Consider the following 20,084-nt stretch of genomic DNA (forward strand, 5'->3'; position numbering starts at 1 on the left):
TGTTATAAAGCTTCGACATGATCATGTTTGCCAATGGATAACGAATAAATCATGGAAAAACAGGTAACCTTTATTTTTTTACTAAAAATAACCGTATAATGAGACAGTGTTATGTTTGATGATATATTTATAGTTCAATATTTCATTTTGTATATGACACTTCCTCAGAATATGGTGGTATCATAAATTCTATATTGTGTTTTCTTTTGAGGTTAATATTCAGTATACCTTTAAGAATTTCGAAATAAATAACTGCGTTTTTTCCCCAAAAATAGATAAGTGAAATAGTTGAACATGATCCGTAAATATTATTTTAGGGTTATTCCATGGTGAGTTACATTACATTCAACCTCATAATTTATGTTTTTCATTGTTTTTTTATCTATTATAATTATATTTATTTCGTACATTACTGTACATTGAACATTAATTAAAGAAACATTTTCAGAAAAACAATAATTCTATTAAGGTAAACTCAGTATTTAAAAATATTTATTTCGCTTTGGACATACGTTGCAATCTACGACCTGAAGTTTTATGCATAAGTATATAATGCTAAAACTCTGTTCTAATTAAACATGTTAGTAAAAATAAAAATGACAATTCTCGTTTATTTCAATAACAAAAAAAAGTTACTCAAGTTAGGTAAATGGTTTCGGTAACACACATTACATTATTTACCAATTCATATTTTTTTTTAAAATGCATATGGATGCTACAATAGTAATATAATCAACTTTATATTAATTTTAAATTATATTTACGACAAAAATATATGGGCCATTACTTAATAATAAAATATAATCTTCGAAATCTTCAGACGAGGAGCCATAAACTCAATGCTATAATAATGTTTTATTCCTGATTATTTATATTTTTTTGCACCACAACAGGCCAGAAAGCCCAATAGCAGAAATATACAATTTTAATTTTTGCGTTCTCACCGGGGTTTTTATTTTTTCAAATTTATGTCGCATTTTCATGGAAGCATTCCTTATTGTAAATATAAATAAATGTATATCCACAATTAAAGGTAAAGTTTCATGAATAATAACATAGTTAATTCAATGATATGTGTAAACAAACAAACAAACCGTAACGAAGATTTTCCGGGGGGGTAGGCAGATATGATATAACAAGCCAAGTAATATCCTGTACTTTACCTTAACAGATGGATGAGTTGATGAAATATGGTAGTTTAACAAAGGCAAAATGAGGCACAAAAGTGTTAAATTGCCATTTAAGCTACCACTGACAGCTCATAAGCCCTGTAAATGCCTTCGTCTCTGCAGTCATATGTTTTTAAATAGTATAAAACATTTATTATTTTGTGTTTGTTTTTGCCACACTCCATGTAAAATCATAGAGAATTTCCTAATTTAGTTCAATGTACAAAGCTAAAACCTAATATTAGATTTGCCGAGAAGTAAAGTAAAGAAGAATGTTGTCTAACAATATTAAATAGATCCAATAAAAAATGGCTGCCACAACATATTAAATTGCCTCGTACCAGAGCGGTATAAGGGAAATATACATAGTGTTTTTTTGCACAAAATCTTTTATTTTCTAATTATCTGCCTCGCTTTAAACCTTGTATCGTGGCACGGATTATTCTTTTTTTTAAGTTGCGTTGGGATGTATTCAACATGCTATATTATAAATAATATCTTTCCCAAACTGCTTTGATCGGTCAATAATATTTTTTTTTATTCCTTGAGCTTCTGCGGCAAGCCGTTAAAACCTCTTGGTATTATAAGCAGGTGACTTTGCTGTGTGATTTTTTATGATTTTTTTTTTTACTAAAAGACATTGTTTTGGTTGGCGTTTATGTATCTTTTGCTGTATATAAAGGATCTGAAATGGATAGACGTTAAGAAAGGTTTTTCTTATGCTCATTATGTTGAACCTTCTTATTACCTATTCTGTGGGTGAACGGATAGACATTTTCGATAAGACTGAAATGTACGATTTTCATTACAGATATGCAATATTCATAACGTGACCATACGTCCAGTTTTTGGTGGGAAAGTCCCGTTTTCAGTCCCATTGTCCCCAGCAAGGGCAAAAAGATCCCGTTTTTGCAAATAGACCAAATAATAATTTAATTTACAATTATTTTTTGCACTTGTGACGAGAGTCCAAATAAAATGTCGCGGGAGAGCGTAGATAGATGGCGCGCTTATTTAACGAATAACTACTTTTTTTTTTAAGGTTTTAGTTCAAGTCAGACAAAATGAAGAGTAGGTCGTATGCAATGTGTGATTTTAATTCTCTCTCTCTTCAATCTGCGTCTCATGTCTGAGGATGATGATTACGCCTGACTCCAGGCATGGCTCGTCTGTAAACAGTTTTCCTCCACCTGGAACGGTCTTGAGCTCTTTTATAGACATTCGTCAGTGATGATTCTGATAATTCAGTAACTGTGCCGCTCCATCTTGTCGGTTGACGTCCACGCGACCTTGTCCCTTCGACACTTCCCAGGAGAATAGTTTTCTCCAAACTATCAGAGTTCCCCCTGGAAATATGCCCAAAGAACTGCAGGATTCTTTTCTCGCACATGGATTTTAGTTTTTCTGCTTTGTCCAGTTTCTGGAGTATAGATGTATTTGTACGTCTGGCCGTTCACGGAATCCACACGAAATAGAAATACCTAAACGCAAGTGTTCTTCTTATATCGCTTTGCAACAGAAGTATCCATTTCAACAAGAAGAAGTGACGATAGTAAAAAATGTCGTCCTGATTAAGGTGTTGGACATAGTGGTACCAGCGATATTTAAAATTAGAAAAACGCAGGCTTTCAGATCAAGCTTCTGCTGCAAGCTCGTCGCTGCTTACTTAAAGAAAAAATGATTTGCTCACTTCAAAAGATTTGGACTGTAGTGAAACTCAAGGTTTTAGAGTCTCGAGAACAGCCAAGCAAAACGTCGACTATTTTAAAGAAGATCTTGCAATAATTTAAATACAAAAATTGTGGAATTTTGTGGAGACAACACGAACTACAATTTTGGAGGAAAGATTAGAAATGGGAGTTACAATGTTCATTCATTATTGAACCAACCATGAAGACAGCTCATTGGAATCAAATGTGGAGCCCACATAGTTCACAACGCGATCAAAACTGCCGCAGGTTGTTTTCTTATTGACTTTGAATGCATCATTGTGAAAATTAATTCATTTTTTGCATCTACAGCGTTTGAGTACAAGCTTTGAAAGAGTTTTGTGATTCAACTAACATATAGTATCACAAACTACTGGGTTACAGTAAAACAAGGTAGCTCGTGTTAATGCCCGCCCTTGAGAGAGTTTTCAAAATGTTCCAGCCTTGCCCAAATCTTTTAAAATGATTTTTCGAAAATCCCAGTTCTGAATTGTGGTTTTATTTTTTGCACGCACTGGTAGCGACTTTTCATGAAGCCGTGTTGAAAATTGAGGGACAAAACGTGCCTGCAATAGAGTATGTAAAGGAAATTTACTGTCTTCGAGATAACCCGGCACTTAAAGTGAATTAGTATTTCCTTCCTCACACCGTCTGTAATCTATTTTTAAAATTACAAGAAACTGACTCTGTCGTTGAACAATAGAATGTTAAAACTGTGGCGGCTGAGTTTTATAAGACAAGCAAATAATATCTGGAGTAATAGTGTCAATTCAACGCCAAACTATAAGTGTTTGAATAGAAAAATTTGTCAAAAGTACCTACGTAGGAAGAGGTAAAAAATGTGATGGATTTGATAACCACGCGAGGGTTTGTTAGCAGCAGCCAAGATACGAAAGTGTTTGACGAGTTTTTGCTCATTTCCAACTATGTCAAAAATGAAAAATCACTTACTTGAATGCTAAGAATGTTGCTGCTGAAAACCGTTGGGTGGAATTATTCCAACACTTCCGTTCTAACTTAATGAACTTTTGTATCATCATTGAGTACGTTATGTGTCTACCTGGAAGTAAAGCGCCCGTCGAAAGAGTTTCTTCTCAAATGAATAAAATATGGACAAGTGATAAAACACAGTTAAGCATCGCAGTATTGAAAGCCGTTTTGATAACGAAGACTAACATAAACAAATGATGTAATGAGCTTTATTCCGACCGCAGGAGACGTCCCGCTCTGACAAGAAAAATTAATAGTCACGTCCCGATGCATCGGGTAGTTGAGATTTTAGGGTATGAAAACATGTACAATTAATATGTTTTAATTGAAATAATTAAGTTCATACTAATTTATTTTCTTATTTCTGACTATTATTTTTTTTTTTTAATTGATTTTTTTTTACATAAGCTTTCTTCTAAACAATTTTTTAATTCCCGTCAAACTGCAAAAGCAGTTTTTATCCAGGAATTTCTCTTTTTAAACATTTTGGTAACATAATATAATAATGTTTACATAAAAATATAAAAAATCTTAAATATATCAATAAAATAAAAGTTTAAAAAAATTAAATACAAGTAAATCAAGTCTTTTTTGATACCGAAACATATAAAAAATAATAAACAAACACTTTTTTTGACACTGTTTTAAATTGTTTAGTTTCCCCTTATTTTTACACACTAAACATAGAATTGAAGAAAAAGATTTTTACAACCAATTTTACTTTATTTTTATTTACATCATTATTCTTAATTTCGTCCGGGAGTTTATTTACTATACGAGGGAGAATATACGCCCTGGTCCTCTCTTTATACGCATTTAGAGCTTTTTTCTATGTGATATTGGCATTTTGTAGAAATCCATGAACTTTTCTGTTACCAGGTGATAGTTTATCATATTCTGTACCGTCAAAACTTTAAACATCGGGAAAAGATTTTCGTAGTCATTTTGACAAGTAATCATGTTGGTTTTACATGCTAACACTTGTCTCTTCTTTATTCTTTTATCGATTGTATTATGTATAGATAATTTCAAATTCATTTCCTTATCTTATTATCTTGTACTATGCATATTTTGTAATTTTTTGAACTTTTTCATACTATTTTTAATTGTACAGTATCTTAATTCCTATTCTGTATTTGTAAATAATATTATACTTTTAAAATATAAATACGTCTGTCAATAAATATTTTTATCTGCACGTCCCTAATTGAGTTTTTTACTAAATCTTTTTGGTAATATTATATGAAAATGTGTTTAGTATGTTTACAATTTTAATAAATAAAAAATATAAAAAATTATGTGCTTTTATTGTCAATGCGTTAAAAAAAAAAACATCACTTATAACGCAAACAAATACAGAAACATACACCTTTACCGACAAAGTCATATAGAACACTAACATCATTGTATAATTGTATAATTTACAGTTTTCTTAACAAAATTACCAATATTCTTATTATAAAGTATTTGATTATTTTACCTCTACATAAATTACATAATTTTGTTTTTTTAACTACTCATATTTCATCCAATACTGAAGATGCTTGTCGTTATTGACCAAATTGTTTGTTGGTCAATAAAGACATACTAAAACTATTTTTTTTTGTCAATACCTATTGTTTATTTTGGTAGTCAGATGGCAAAAAGGACAATCTGTATTTTTGTCTATGTTTTCGTTTTCAAAAGTTTTGATTAATATTTCAGTAAATACACGTACCAAAAAAAAATCAGCGTCATTTAGAATGGTAATCTATTATTAAAAAGCGACAGTAAAATGTTTTAGTTTGTGGATTAAATTCTTGAAATTAAGACGTGTTTCAGCTCTCCTGAACATTTGACTTTGAAAATTACAGATGGTCCCTTTTGTCATTTGACAACCGATTTATTACGATATATTTCCTCATCAATTTATCCAAAAAATATATTTATGACATTTTGCGATGGATCAATCAATAATGGCTGAAGCCCGAGTTTTTGGTATTGAAAATAATAATATTAGTTAGTATTATTAGCTTGTTGTGAATATGTATTTAAAGGTAGATTTATTCGGAAGCCGGATCTGATTCAGCCCTCTTCCTTGATCCGGATAAAGCAGACACAAAACAAATATCACTCATTCAAGGTGAAGGCTCGGGAATAGTGATTCATACGGAAAACAGAGAATTTGATTACAGTTTCCTCATCCACCTACCAAATCCTATTTTTTTTACATCGACCACAAAAGAAATGTGATTAATTAAAAAAAAAACGTAATTTACAAATATTTTAGAGATATGGAGAATTTTTTCGAAAACGTTTTTTTTTATTTCTGAATAATTGTACTTTTTTCACCTTTCTTTTATTATTTTAAACATAAATACAAATATGTTGATTCTGTGAAGATTTTCCTTCAACATAATTATTATTTTTTTTTAAATATGATGTATATTGCACCCTTCTACGGTATATTTTAGCGAAAAACCGCATTCATTATCATATAGGTGCTTCTTGAACTTTTTTGTTTGTCTTGTATAAAAAAGACACCGACACTTCAAACATTATATTTTGCACACATTCACAGAATCCTTGAATTTGTGGCCATAGTGTGGGCTCTTTAATACTACAAATACATTTTAGGAATCAAATGGATTATTTTATTTTTTTATATTCTTCTATGTTACATTTTGTGGGTGTATACTGGCAAAAAACTTTAACTCTCAAGTCCCTGTTTTGAGAATGTAAGCATTTAAGTTTTGCTCCAATTATATTCTTTTATATCTTATTCAAATATAATAAGATGTTAATACTTTGAGCACCGGCCAAATACACAAAGAATTTAAACTGTACCCGGCCCATTTTTGTGAAATTTCATGCTTTTTAAGGGTTTCTTAAAAGTGTCATAATTATGAAAATACTGGGTTAAATCAATTCAAACTTCTCATATTTATTTGAAACAATTAGATAAGTCATTTTTGTATGATCGTTTTGCCAACATTTCACTTTATGAAGAGCCACATTGCGCATTGCAATGTTCGCACATATACAGGGCCTCAGTCCTTTTTTTGTGCTTTGTATCCCGGAGCCGCGTAAACACGTGATTATAATAACCATGCGTTGTGTCCCGGTCCCGTGTTTTTACGTGGTTTACCAACAGCGAAAAAATATTAATAAAAGTCACTAGATGTCAATAAAATGAACTTTTTTAGACAGCTGGTAAACCACGTGAAAACACGGGACCGGGACAAAACGTATGGTTATATAATCACGTGTTTACACGGCTCCAGGAAACAAAATGTTAAGTGCTCATTTAAGACCATGTTTTGAATTTTTCCGTTTCTTAATTTTATAAAAAGTAAATTTTGAGTTACTTAAAGCTTTTAGCCTGACTAAAATACCAGGTATACGACTTAACCTTAAACTGTATTTTGCCAGTTTGTAGAGCGTTAAAAACTTTAGAAAACTGCATCATTAAGTCAAATCCGCATATTTTTTAGTTTACGTTTTTTGTCAGTATACCCACTAGGCTAGGGGGTCACTCCGTGTGGATCCGTTGACAATAAGGATAAGAACCGAGTTAACAACATTTTTTTTTCATATCTATGTGTTTATTTCTGTACTATAGTTTTTTTTCTTTTTACAAGTGGAGTGATATATGATGTCTTTACACAAATATTTTTTTTTTAGTTTCGTGTTTATTTATTTGGAAAAAAATCAACAGTTCTTACATATATTGAACAGAAAACAAGAATATATGGAAATTTCAATTGTAAAAATAGTCAATAAAAATATCCCACACTGATGTCAGTTAATTATTAACATAATAGATATGAAAAGAAAAGGAGTTTAAAAAATTGAAAAAAAGGTATAAATTTGAAAATTGCAAATAAGAAATTATAAAAAAATTGCAATCTGTAGAAAACCGTTACTGGCCCATAATGTTGGTTTATTTATAGACGTTGTATTTTTGTTGTAACGTCTGTCGTTTTCTAGAGATAATTTTTTAAAAAAATGTTGGCAATTAAACCCGGGACCAAACAGCATGGCAAGCAATCTTACTCACCATGCTTTGAAGCAGATTAATTTTTAATCGATTTATTTTTTTCGGATTTTTACCTATGCTTTAAGTATACGACTACTGTCATACTTACACTGACCAAAATGAATTCAAATGATAAGTTATTAAAATAAAGCACAGTACTTATAGTTTTCAATATTATAATTGAACTAATTGTTTAAATCATTGGGCACTTTAAGTTATTTTTAGTTAACAAAAAGCGCTTTGAAGTTTGGATCTCTGATCGGTGAGATCAGAACATTACCGCGTCACCAAAATCTTGTGTTAAATGAATATAATTAGTTTCTTTCTTGTACATGTAAGCGGCAATTAAACTTTATAAATCTCATTAAGGAGTTCAATTATATTGCGCAGAATACTTAATTCGAATAGATGGTAAAACCTTCTGAATTATGTAGCTAAATGAAAGTTTCCGATGCTGAAAACAAACTTGATGGATTCTAACCTGTGAAGCGAGAAGTAATGCGAAGAACGAGTTGTTTCAGGAAGGTTTCAGGAATATGTTTCAGGAATATTTTTCACCCTCACGTATTGGCTCTGAAAGGGGAATTTCATTATCTGTGGTGTATTTTCAAAGGGATGTTCGAAGGGGAAATCTTTTTTTATTCGTTAAAAAGAAAATGGAATTTTTAGTTGCATTTTCACTTACGTAATTAAATAGATCAACAGTGAAATACTAAAATAATCGGTTTTTGACTAGGTGGACGTAAAATATTGTTTTTCAACTTTTATTTTTCTTTTCTAGAAAATGTTGTTTTTTTTGTCTGTTTATTTATATTTTTCAAAAGCATTTAAAAGGTATAACATTGCCTTTATTTATTAGCGTTTTTGTAAAAGACAAACGGGCGTTAATAAATAAACTGCACAAATATACTTATGTAAATAAAATTTAACGACTTTCAAGGGTTGTTAAAACAAACTGTTTCCTTGATTAAACATTTGCATTTTATTTTTTAAAGCCAACTTCTTATATCAACAGATGGTGGAGCATTTTTAACATCTTGAGTTTTTGCGACAAGTACCGTCCAGTAATTTAACAAGTTAGCCAACGAAATATCCTCCGTTTGTTGAAAATTGCACAACGACCTGGGGACATGAGACATGCGACGGATGAACTCTAATTTTAACTTTAAAACTGAAATAGTTATTTTTACAATAACTTTTTTTCATTAAACGTTATTACTCTCGTACTCTTAAAGAAAATGATTGCTTTATACTATTTATATAGATTATATTTCGTAAACTTTATTCGACCTATAAATCTTTGAGTATTTATTTATTTTATTTTATTGGGGATTTTTACAGCTATTACATAAACAAAATAGGTAGAAAAATCTTAACAATGCTAAATCCAATTAAAAAAATCCACTGTAAATATAATGACACATAATATATAAGAAAAGAAGTTTAGTTATTGTATTTGTGTGACGTTTGTATTCATGTGTATGTGAATGTGTTTATGCGTGAATGAATGAGGGAGAGGGTGCGTGTGTGTGGGTGCGTAAGTATAAAAAAATAATTGTTTAAAACTTGTGAATTGTATTAAAAATGGTACAATAAAGAGCTTAGTAAAAAGTAAGAAACTTTTTTGTTAAAATTCAAATGAAGAAATGATATAAATTGTTTTTTTTTTTTTTAAAGTATGTTAAATTTCAAAACCGTATTCTGAAAAAAAAAGCATTTTATTGTAAAATTAAACTGATACACATCGAATAAATAATGTGCGACGAGTCCTATACAATACGGTAGGTAACCACAAAATGCAGTAAATACGAAATAATGACAACAAAAAAATAAGGTTTGACAATACGCGAACGTTGATTCAAAACAAACACACAAATGCATATTATATGCACCTACATAATATATAAATAAGAATAACAATACAATATGTAAATATACAATGTATTTGACGTAATTTTTCATAGATTTTCCTCTAGTATTTTAAACGATGACCAAAACCTGGAATTTTTTGTTCAGAAGAAAATATTTAAAAAATAAAAATCGATGTTTTATGAAATATTTTCTGTGCAAAATTGATTCAGAATATAAATAATATAATAAAAATATCTAATTTTTATTATTGAATATAATTCAATATTTTTCAAAAAAAATAATTGAAAATACAGAAAACATAATTGTATGTGTGGAAATATTTATTTTCAGTACACTACAATAAAATAGATTATATTTTTTAACATTCTTTTGAAAAGTTTTACGCATGTTACCTTCGTCAGCTTTAAAATAATGTGTTATTTAATCTGTTTTTATCTCATAATCCTAAAAATGACATTCAAACGCCGGCCCAAACGTTGGTTTGCCTGCTATTAGCTGGTTTAGCAAACGCAAAATCTCGACGAATTCGTATTTTCGATAAACTATATACTAATTGACATTTGACATTGAGATTGCAGCGCCACCTACCGGGTCTAATTATAAATCTTGAATGGTTGAATTCCAAAACATAATATAATTAATTTTCAAATACAGAATTCTTTTTGCAAATGTCAAACTCAGCTCTCCGCACCATCATGTTTGTATTATTATGAAAATATATTTCATGTCTACTACTACTACTACTACTACCATCACGCTATTTCCCCGTAGGGGTAGGCAGAGAGAATGGACCGCCACACACGTCTATCCTGGCATACAATCCTAGCCTCTTCCACATTCATACATCTTGTCATACATGCCCTTCGGTTCTGTCTGCTTTTGACATGACCAGACTTAAGATTTTGGTTTATCTGATCATTCCACGTCTTCCTTGGTCGTCCTAGTCTAACGTTGCCGTTCATCATATATACTTGTTTTACCATTCTCTCGTCGTCCATTCGTTCTACGTGTCCAAACCATCTCAGAGACCCTTTCTTAATCTTATCAGTTATACTTGTCTCAGATTTACACTCTCGCCTGATTTCATCATTCGTAACCCTGTCATACATTGATTTCCCACACATTCGTCTAAGAGATCGCATTTTAACCGCGTTCACTCGGCTTTCATCCTTCTTCTGCCAGTTCCATGTTTCACTTCCATACATAAGTGTTTGGTTTCATGTCAGTCAATATTATTTTAGTATTGCCGAAAAATCAGTAAAAAGAAAAAAATGGGTAGAAATTATGAGGAAAGAATCTGATTGCGATCCATTTAAAGCGAATGTTGTTTGTAAACATTCAAAAACAAACTTTTTAATCACAAAAAAACAACATTCTTCCATTTTTTGTACATGCATTCTTGTTGAATGCAACCGGGGTTGGTCGATGAAAAAAATAATTATGTTTCTAACTTTTTTTTTTACATATTAGATTGAAAAGTTTTATCTCTACGAACACGCGCAGCGCAAAGATATACAATTCGCTGAAAACCGCACGTAAATCGGTTAAGGCGTTTAGGAGGAGTTCGTTACTATTTTTTTTTTAATACATAATATGTATTTGCATAATTTAAAAAAAAAAAAAAACAGAAAACACTGATTTTCAATAAGGTTCACGACTCACACTGTTTTAGAAACCAGATTATGTTTGTTGATCGTTGACATTAGTTGATAGTTGTCGGCCGCCTAGTCACAAGTTAGATTGTTTTGTTATCTGTCATGGCACTGAATACGGGCAGTAATTTTCAATCACAAAAACTACCCCGTGTAAAACAGCAAACAAAATGGCCCTAATTATTTTCAAATATAATAGTTACTAATAATAGAATCATTTCATTGAACAAAATCAGTTTATTGAACAAACGGCAAATAGATTACTGAAACTTTCAAGCATCTCTTAAGTTCTGCACTGCTTTTAAATGTATTTTGTTAAATTCCTGGCATTCAACAACCTTTAAAATGATGCATTTAAATCTACCTTAATTAGCATCGAATTACAGTGGAATTTATTTAATTCGCGAGCTATTCAAGCTATTTTTTTTAATTAAAACATTTTTTAATTATTTATTTGACATTAATGTTTCTCATTAGTAAAATTTACGTAAGTAATTTGTCTCTTAATGTGGAAGAATTCAAAAAAATTAACTCATTCAGTATGACGATTTTTTATCACTGTTGAAATAAATATATATCAACGACTCAAAGTAATGTTTGATTTCAATATAAACTCTCGACCCTTTCGTTGATTTGGTTTGACAGAGTATATGGATATTCCTCGAACTAGTGGTGTTGACTTCCTTAGGATCATCAGACAAACCAAATTCTTCAATCTGGCCATTTCAATAGCGGGCACAACCAAAGGGCATATATGACAAGATGCACGAATGTGGAAGAAGCTAGCAATGTATGCCCTAGTGGACGTGTGTGGCGGTCCATCCTCTCTGCTTACCCCTATTTGGAAATGGCGTGATAGTAGTAGTACTCGCTATAATTTATTTACATTGCAATATTTCACAGTCCCTGTACCTACTGGCACCCTACATTTTTTTAATAGAAAATATTTACATTTTGGATGCCGTTTAAAATGTTTGTAATAATTTACCCTTTGTAAAAAAAAAAGGAATCCAGTTTTGGTAGAGCCGGTGTTAAACCTCGTATCTCTGACCCGTGAGTCTGCGACACTAGCCACAACACACAGGTCAAACGGCACTACAGCCTCGCTGCACTTCAGCGGCAATGCGCGGCAAACTTTTGTATGGAGTGCCACGCAGTATAGCGCAGCTGTGTTGCGGTTTTTTTATTTTTGAAAATTATTTGTACCTTGTTTTCATTATATGCAAGGTTTTATCGAATACATTTAACTTGAAGTTATATTCAAAACAAACAACACACAAACGCCATATCACTCCATCTTGGCATACAGACCTCACTTCCTCTACATTCATACATATTCTCATCCACGCAAGCCGATTATTCCTACTTTCGACATGTCCATCTTCAAGTATTTGATGGACTAGATCGTGCCATATCTTTCTCGGTCTTCCTCGTTTTCTGCATCCATCAACATTCACATCGTAGATCATTTTAGCCGTTATTTTGCTGTCCATTCGCTCTACACGTCCAAACCAACGCAGCACCCCTTTATTGATTCTGTCAATAATGCATGTCTTAGCTTTACGCACTTCACGGATCTCGACATTTCGACAGCATTCAACCTATTTTCATCATAATTGTTCCAATTCTATACTTCGCTCCCATACATTAGAGTTGGCACTAGAACTCCGTTGTGAACTGCTAGTTTAGCCTCCTGCGATAAACATTTGTTTGCCAAAGTAGATTTCAGTGCACCGTTTACCCTATTCCCGGCACTCATCCTCCTTTCAATATCTTTCTCGGTCTTTCCATCCCTAGTAAACATACTTCCCAGGCACACAATTCTTCTACCTGATTCAGAATATCTCCGTTCACACCGATCTCACAGTTAGTTATATTTTCCTCCCTCTTCATTTTCAACCTTCACTTTCGATTTATCAACATTTATAAGCAAATTGCTTTACTTGCATACATCGTAGACTTTTGTTACCAAGAATAGCAGATCTTCTTTGCTGCTAGCAAGAAGCGCGGCATCATCCGCATACAGAAGACAGTTAACAGTTATACCACTTATTTTTGCTCCCATTCTTAAATCGTTCAATTCTCTCTATATTCAGTTGATTTCAACCTTTTTATTCACCATAGATAACAATACAAAGATTAAAAGCAGAATCAGAATAAACAAAATAACACTTGAAATATTAAATTAACAAATAATCATAAAGGTTGGACACAAAAAAAAACAAAAAGAGCTAAATACCACTAAAATAACTGAGCATGCTTGATCGTCCCTGTAATACATCAAACAGTCTCTTTTTGCGTATCATTACAATTCAGAAGCTCAGCTAGGTTATTTGTCGCAGCAATCCGAGTGTTCAGTTTGCATTCCAGCTCCCATCTCGGCCTATCGAAAATTGGACAGAATATTAAAAGATGTTCTACAGTCTGCTCAGTGATGCCATCACATGAGCAGCAACTTTCGTCTCGCAGCCCAAAGCGATGCAGATATTCCCTCGTGCATCCATGCCCCGAGAGAGCCTGAGATAGTTCATATGTAGGCGTTTCATGCTTCCAAAATGTTTTGGCCTCCTCTGTGCTTTTCAAAAATTGCTCGATCCACTCATCGGAAGTTTCTTCTTAATATATTTTCCTCCGCTCATTTAATTTATCGCTCGAAAGGGACCACCTCTTCATGGCTAATTGGGACTTCATCAAAGTTCGGCCTCACTTTTTGACCGTGGCAGTCTTGGCTAGCTCATCTGTTCTCTCATTTCCGATTCCTCCAACATGAGCTCTAACCTCGAACATACATTTATGCCTCGTGTACTGAGAGCTGCAGTGAGGTTAGTTTTATCTAAAGCATTGGAAATAATATTGCCGCTCTAGTGCTGTTTGGCCTTAACTCTTCTCGTTCCTTTCTCGAACAGTCAACTCTGAATTGGAATATAATATTAAATTTATAATATTAAATCATTTTGATCCTGGAATTGCTAAATACGTTTTAACTATTTAGAGTCGACAAGGTATTATGGTTTGACCTGCTGTCCAATTAGAATCGTTTGTTTACTCAAACGTCTCACTTATAATTAAAATTATTAGTGAAACGTTTGGATGTAAAGGTCACGATGGCTTAACAGTTCAATCTGGAGTAATTCCATTATTCCGTATCGATTTCGTGTCTCAAAGAGAATTTAATTCAACCATTACCTACTAATATTCCTACCTAATATACTCACCACTCCATTTAAGTTATTGACTTTAGTTTATTATAATGATTTATCATTTGTTTTCCATTATTTTAATGCACTTATTTGTCTTTGCTACATAGTTTAATGTTATTTTTGTTTAGTTTCTTGAATAAATGTTTCATCATATAACTTGCATTATCGGCTTAAGCCGAATATTTTTGTTTTTTTTTTATTTTTTACAAAAATAAATTTCATAAAAGGTAAATGTTTTTTTAAATTCTATACAAAAAAACGATTTAATTTAGTATAAATATATGTATCTAAATAAAAAAGAAGCTCCTTCAATTAGGTATTATGATTCGAAATGAAAATATTCAGTGTATTTTTTTATGAAATTTCATACATATTTTATTTACAGATATTTTGTGGAAATTCAATATGGCTTCCTGAACAAATTCAACGCTTATCAGTTCATGACTTAAATCTTCGTTCACATAATCAAAGCACCCTCCTGATTCCCATCTATAATTCCTCCTTTTCAAGTTCATATACTCGTACTGTCTATGCGGCTCGACTGTGTGTGGAATCATCTCCCATCCACTATCAAAGATGTTTCTACAGCAGCTTTGATTAAATCACGTCTGAAGAATCGTTTCCTTTCTCTTCGCTAATATATCTATGTTTTCTCTCCCTTTATTTCCTTTTCCCCTTGAAGACGACACAATAGCACTTCTGAATACAGAAATTTAAAAGTCATGCGAACACTAACAGTTTCAAATATAAGAAATTCAGAAAAATAAATTTATATTTTTTTCATCACATTTAAAAAAAAAAATACTAATGTTTACAAATACCTTTAAAAAACATTACAGTGTTCTTAACAATAATATGTAAATATATTATTTTGAAATAAAATACAAAAACGATAAAGGTATGCATCATGCGCGGTCCGTGCATGTGTTGGATGGAACCAATTCTTTAAATTCCAATATTTGACGTCTAAGCAATCTGTACCTACTTTTTTTATATATAATAAAATCAGCTCTAAGTTAACTAATCTCTTTAGTAACTGCAACAAATATTTTAGTTTGTTGTTAATTGGAGCAATCTGAGATAAGTTCGAGGCTCGTTAATTAATAACTTCTAAAAAATTGCGACCAACCCACACACAACCTTTTGCCTACGCAGTTACGCGCTAACTGAAGTAAAAATATTTTGCTACTTTTAATTATGAAATAAGGAGCTGCGCACAAGCTCTGTGGAAACAGTTCGAACAAACCAATCCATGTCTATGTTGCATATATTGTGACTGTTTTATAACAAATTGAACACTTACATATGTTGTAACGATGGTATTATAATATCAAACTATAAAACATAAGTCTTTTATGCTAGAATTATGACATGGAATTGCTTTTCAGTTTATTTCAAAGCACTTAACATGTATTACTGCGTTGGTAGTAGATACATATTTTACCTGTGTACATAGTGACTGCTTCCCTAATTGAAACCCTTACAGCTCTCCCCTGGTAGACATTACACATTTCACTTAACATACTTGGGTAAATGAAAATAAAGATAACGCAGAAAATTAGGAACATCAAAAATTAAAAATTCTTAATTTGTTGGTATTGTTCCAATGATTTGATATAAAATGCCCTAGGTATACTACAAACTGTATCGTGCTAAGTGCTAGTGCTAAGTGCTTATGCTAAGGGTTTCACAACAATCAAAAATAAATTATAATATATAGTAAAAATAAAATAATTACTCTTTGTTAAAAATTGTATTGTAAAATTCAAGTCATACGGATATATATTTATTATGTATATTCATTTTACATTTCTGCTTCTACAATGTTTTGAGTTTGTTCAAATTTTTGTAGACAAGGACTGGATTCAACCCCCTAGGGGGCTGTTAATATTAACAAAATACAACAGAGATAAAGAATATTTTAGAGAAGGAAATGAGAAGTCTAGGCATCCACAGGGCTTATGACCTGTCGTTCGCTGGTTTGAGTGGGCCACTTTACACACTTTTTTTTATATTTTTAATAAATATTTGCGTTCTTATGATTTACCCAAATATTTCATTTTGACGGCCATTTTCAACGAGTTGTAAATAACTCACTATTAGAAAATGGTAATCAAATTGGGGTAGAGTGGGAATCGAACCACGGACCTTTGGTCCGTGAGTCCGAGATACTAGCCACAGGACCACAACCCGATTGTGTAACACTGTGTAACATTCGCCATTCTGCCCATATTTGAACATGTATATCCCTTCAATTCTTTCAACGGTTGATGTTTGTGAAGTAAAAGAGCTGAAACCTTTGTTTATGTGGGTGAGATTCATCTAATTGATTTATTTCACCGACATACTAGGCAACGCCTGAAAATCTTATTTTTTTTATTTCCATACTTCTGCATGAACCAGGTGGATTTATCAACAATATTTTGAGTATTTCTTTGTTTACAAGGACTGAATTTAACTCCCTGGGGAGCTGTTAATATCAACATATTACAATAGGAATGAAGAACATGTTAGAGAAGGTTATATAGAAGTCTAGGCATCTACAGGGCTTATGGCCTTTGTTAAATTGAACAGCTCTTCAGGGAGTTGAATCCAGTCCTTGTCTACAAAAATTTGAAAAAACTAATAATATTTTTGTTTGTTCGTGTTTACGGAAAGCTAACTTGGGGTCCTTGAGGGATTTTATTGTAACTTTAAAATCTCTCTCTCCGGAAAAGAAAATACAACACACGTGTTCTAAATGTGAACCATGATCTCACTTTCATTACACGTTCACAAAATCTACCTAAATATTAAACATAGAAAACTTGACATTAAAATGTATTACGAAACATAAGGTTTTTTACTATTTTTTTAGATAAATGGAGATGCGTATAACATTTATTTTTTACGCATATAATAATGCGTAAGGCACTGCATTCGTACTCCAATCGCAACTTATTGGCGATCATTATTTGTATTATATTTATACGTCACTCTAGCCAGTGAACAAACACATGTCATAAAGCGTAGTAAGCAAACATTGTACCACGAGGCGAATTAATCAAAGCATAATTTTTATTTTCAGGTTTTTTGTATGAGTAATTATTTAAAAAATCAAACCTTGTTTTTTTTCTTTGATTTTAGAACAACGACGCCTGGATAGATCACAGAAGGGGGCCCCTAAGGGCCTCGGACGACTTATTTTGTGAGCCTATTCTACAGAAAGGTAAGATTTAATTTAATTAGAATAAAAAAAAATACTTTTAAATTTTGATGAATTTTTTTTTTTTGTTTTTGATGTTAAGTATTTTTTATTATTTTACAAGAACACTACTACAGTTTCGGAAGAGCACTCCCCCCATTGACGTGTAATATAAAACTAATGTGGCGTATACGGAATATTGTTCATGGTGTCATTATAGAATCTATACAAAAAAAACTAACAAATTAATCAGTGATGGAGCCTAAAGCAGGGTAACACTCATAAAAAAGTTTTATTTTCATGATAATTTATAGTCAAGTATTACGAAGTGAATACTGATTGATTAGTAGTATAAAATACTTTTAATTTGATTTTAAAAGTAAACGCGTCAGTCTTAACGTAACTTAAATGAACTTACATTCACAACCCCAAAAACAATAAATGACATCAAATCGTGCTTGTGGTGAATATTTTTCTTATTTAACGTGTTTGTTTGACCATACATATTTTCAAGAATCTTGGAAAAAACAAAATATAATCACAGACAAGATTTTGAAAAATGCTGGTATCTCGGTCAAATCTATAAATTATTTACAAACTTTTCGTTTTTTAATAATTTGCCGGTTCAATATTTATTTATTTCTTTAAATATGGAATGAAGTTTTAATACATAATATCTCGCCTATAAAATGGCGAATCGTGTTGCAAAATACTTTAATTTTTAAAATAGAGTATAACTACGTATTTATTTATATTGCTAGTTCTGTTTGTCTTGCACTGTAAATAATAATAATAATCATAATTTCTTAAAAAAATAACAATTACTTTATCTACTACATACACACTTACATATGTACACATCATATGTTTTAAGTATATGTGTAAAAAACATATGTATAAAAAAGCTCATTTACAAAACATATCTACATGTTTCCTAAAAATAAAAAGTATTGACGAATCAGACATACCAAATTTTAAGGTAAAAAAATCAACTACTAAGAAAATACTTTATATAAAAATACTCTAAAAATGTTTTTTTATGAATTTAGTTTGTACAAAATGTTCAAACTATGAATATAAAGATGAAAGAAAAAAATAAGAAAACACTGCGAACAACTGATTGTTTTCGTTTCCTTATTCTTTACATTTTGCTCTAAGTTAGTCCGTCTTGTGGTGTAGTGGTCAGCGCATTTTGCCCACCACGCGAAAGGTCTCGGGTTCGATTTCCGACATGAAATATTTATGTAAAAAAGTGTTTTTACACTCGAATATTTCATAGTCCCTGGACTGCCACTAGAAACGTAAAACTAATCATTTAACCTTCATTTAACAAAAATCGTCAAGATACGATGCGATTTTTATACCAATGCAGTGCCCTGTCCACCATTAGTTGCGGAAAGAGAATGATGATGATGATCCATGTTAGGTAATTGAAAGAAAAAAAAATAAAGACCAACGACAGGTCATATTCCCTTCTCAAAAATGTTTTCCCTCTCTGTTGCAACAAATTCGCCAGCCAGTCTGCAAGCATTTGGACATACTCAAAACATTGTTGAATAATCAAATTTACTTATTAAAGTTATGTCTTTTATTTCATCGTGTATTTTGTTTAACATTTATTTTAATGAGCTCGCAAGGTTTAACAATTAAAATTCCGTATTTCGGGCGGTTTGAGGCGACGTTTTGGTGGGTCATTATTTATTTGTACCTAGTTTTGAGGCCACGTTGAATAAATAAATATTACAAAGGGAGCTAACTCAAATAATGTGAAATCCGTAATTTGTGTGCGGAAATTAAACTTTATTTATTTTCTATCTTGGAACACATAAATTAATCAGCATAATGTTTACCTCAGTGTTTGTACTCCATTAACATATTTGTATTTTTATCTGTGTAATTTAGTAAAAACAAGGGCTTGAATAATTACTGATTTCACGGCCTTTGGGAATGAATTTAATAGGGTAAATAGCCTGTATTATTCTGTGAAATATTTTGTTTGTTAAATTGGTTGGTTTCTGAGTAAAACATAATTTATTTTTAAAAGCCTTCGTCTTCAGACTTCGGCGTTGCAAACCGCCACCTGGTTAAAATTTACAAAGTAATAATTTAAAATTAGCATAGACGCAAACCAATTTGGATGTGAAAAGATTCTCTCGGTAGATGGCGCTAGTTTTCAATAACGTATTTTAAAATGAGTTTGCCTAAAAGATAAATACTTTTACTACTATGTACAGTGGGTAAATGGAAAAAATATATCTATTATATTAATACTGTATAATTTATTGATTGC

General features: G+C 31.5%; 1 protein-coding gene across 4 annotated transcripts in view; it reads left to right on the forward strand.

The window, feature by feature from the left end:
• tn (tripartite motif containing protein thin) overlaps positions 1-20,084 on the forward strand; it is a 208,417-nt gene that overhangs the window by 70,120 nt on the left and 118,213 nt on the right. For all 4 annotated transcript variants that reach the window (XM_088225118.1, XM_088225122.1, XM_088225119.1 and 1 more), the window contains one exon: positions 17,737-17,818. The gene's annotated coding sequence lies outside the window, so the exon portion shown is untranslated. The remainder of the gene's footprint in view (positions 1-17,736; positions 17,819-20,084) is intronic.

Source organism: Micrasema longulum, unplaced genomic scaffold (genome assembly GCF_059751315.1).
Source record: "Micrasema longulum isolate JH-2025_06_02 unplaced genomic scaffold, ASM5975131v1 h1tg000331l, whole genome shotgun sequence".
In the NCBI taxonomy this organism is placed as follows: domain Eukaryota; kingdom Metazoa; phylum Arthropoda; class Insecta; order Trichoptera; family Brachycentridae; genus Micrasema; species Micrasema longulum.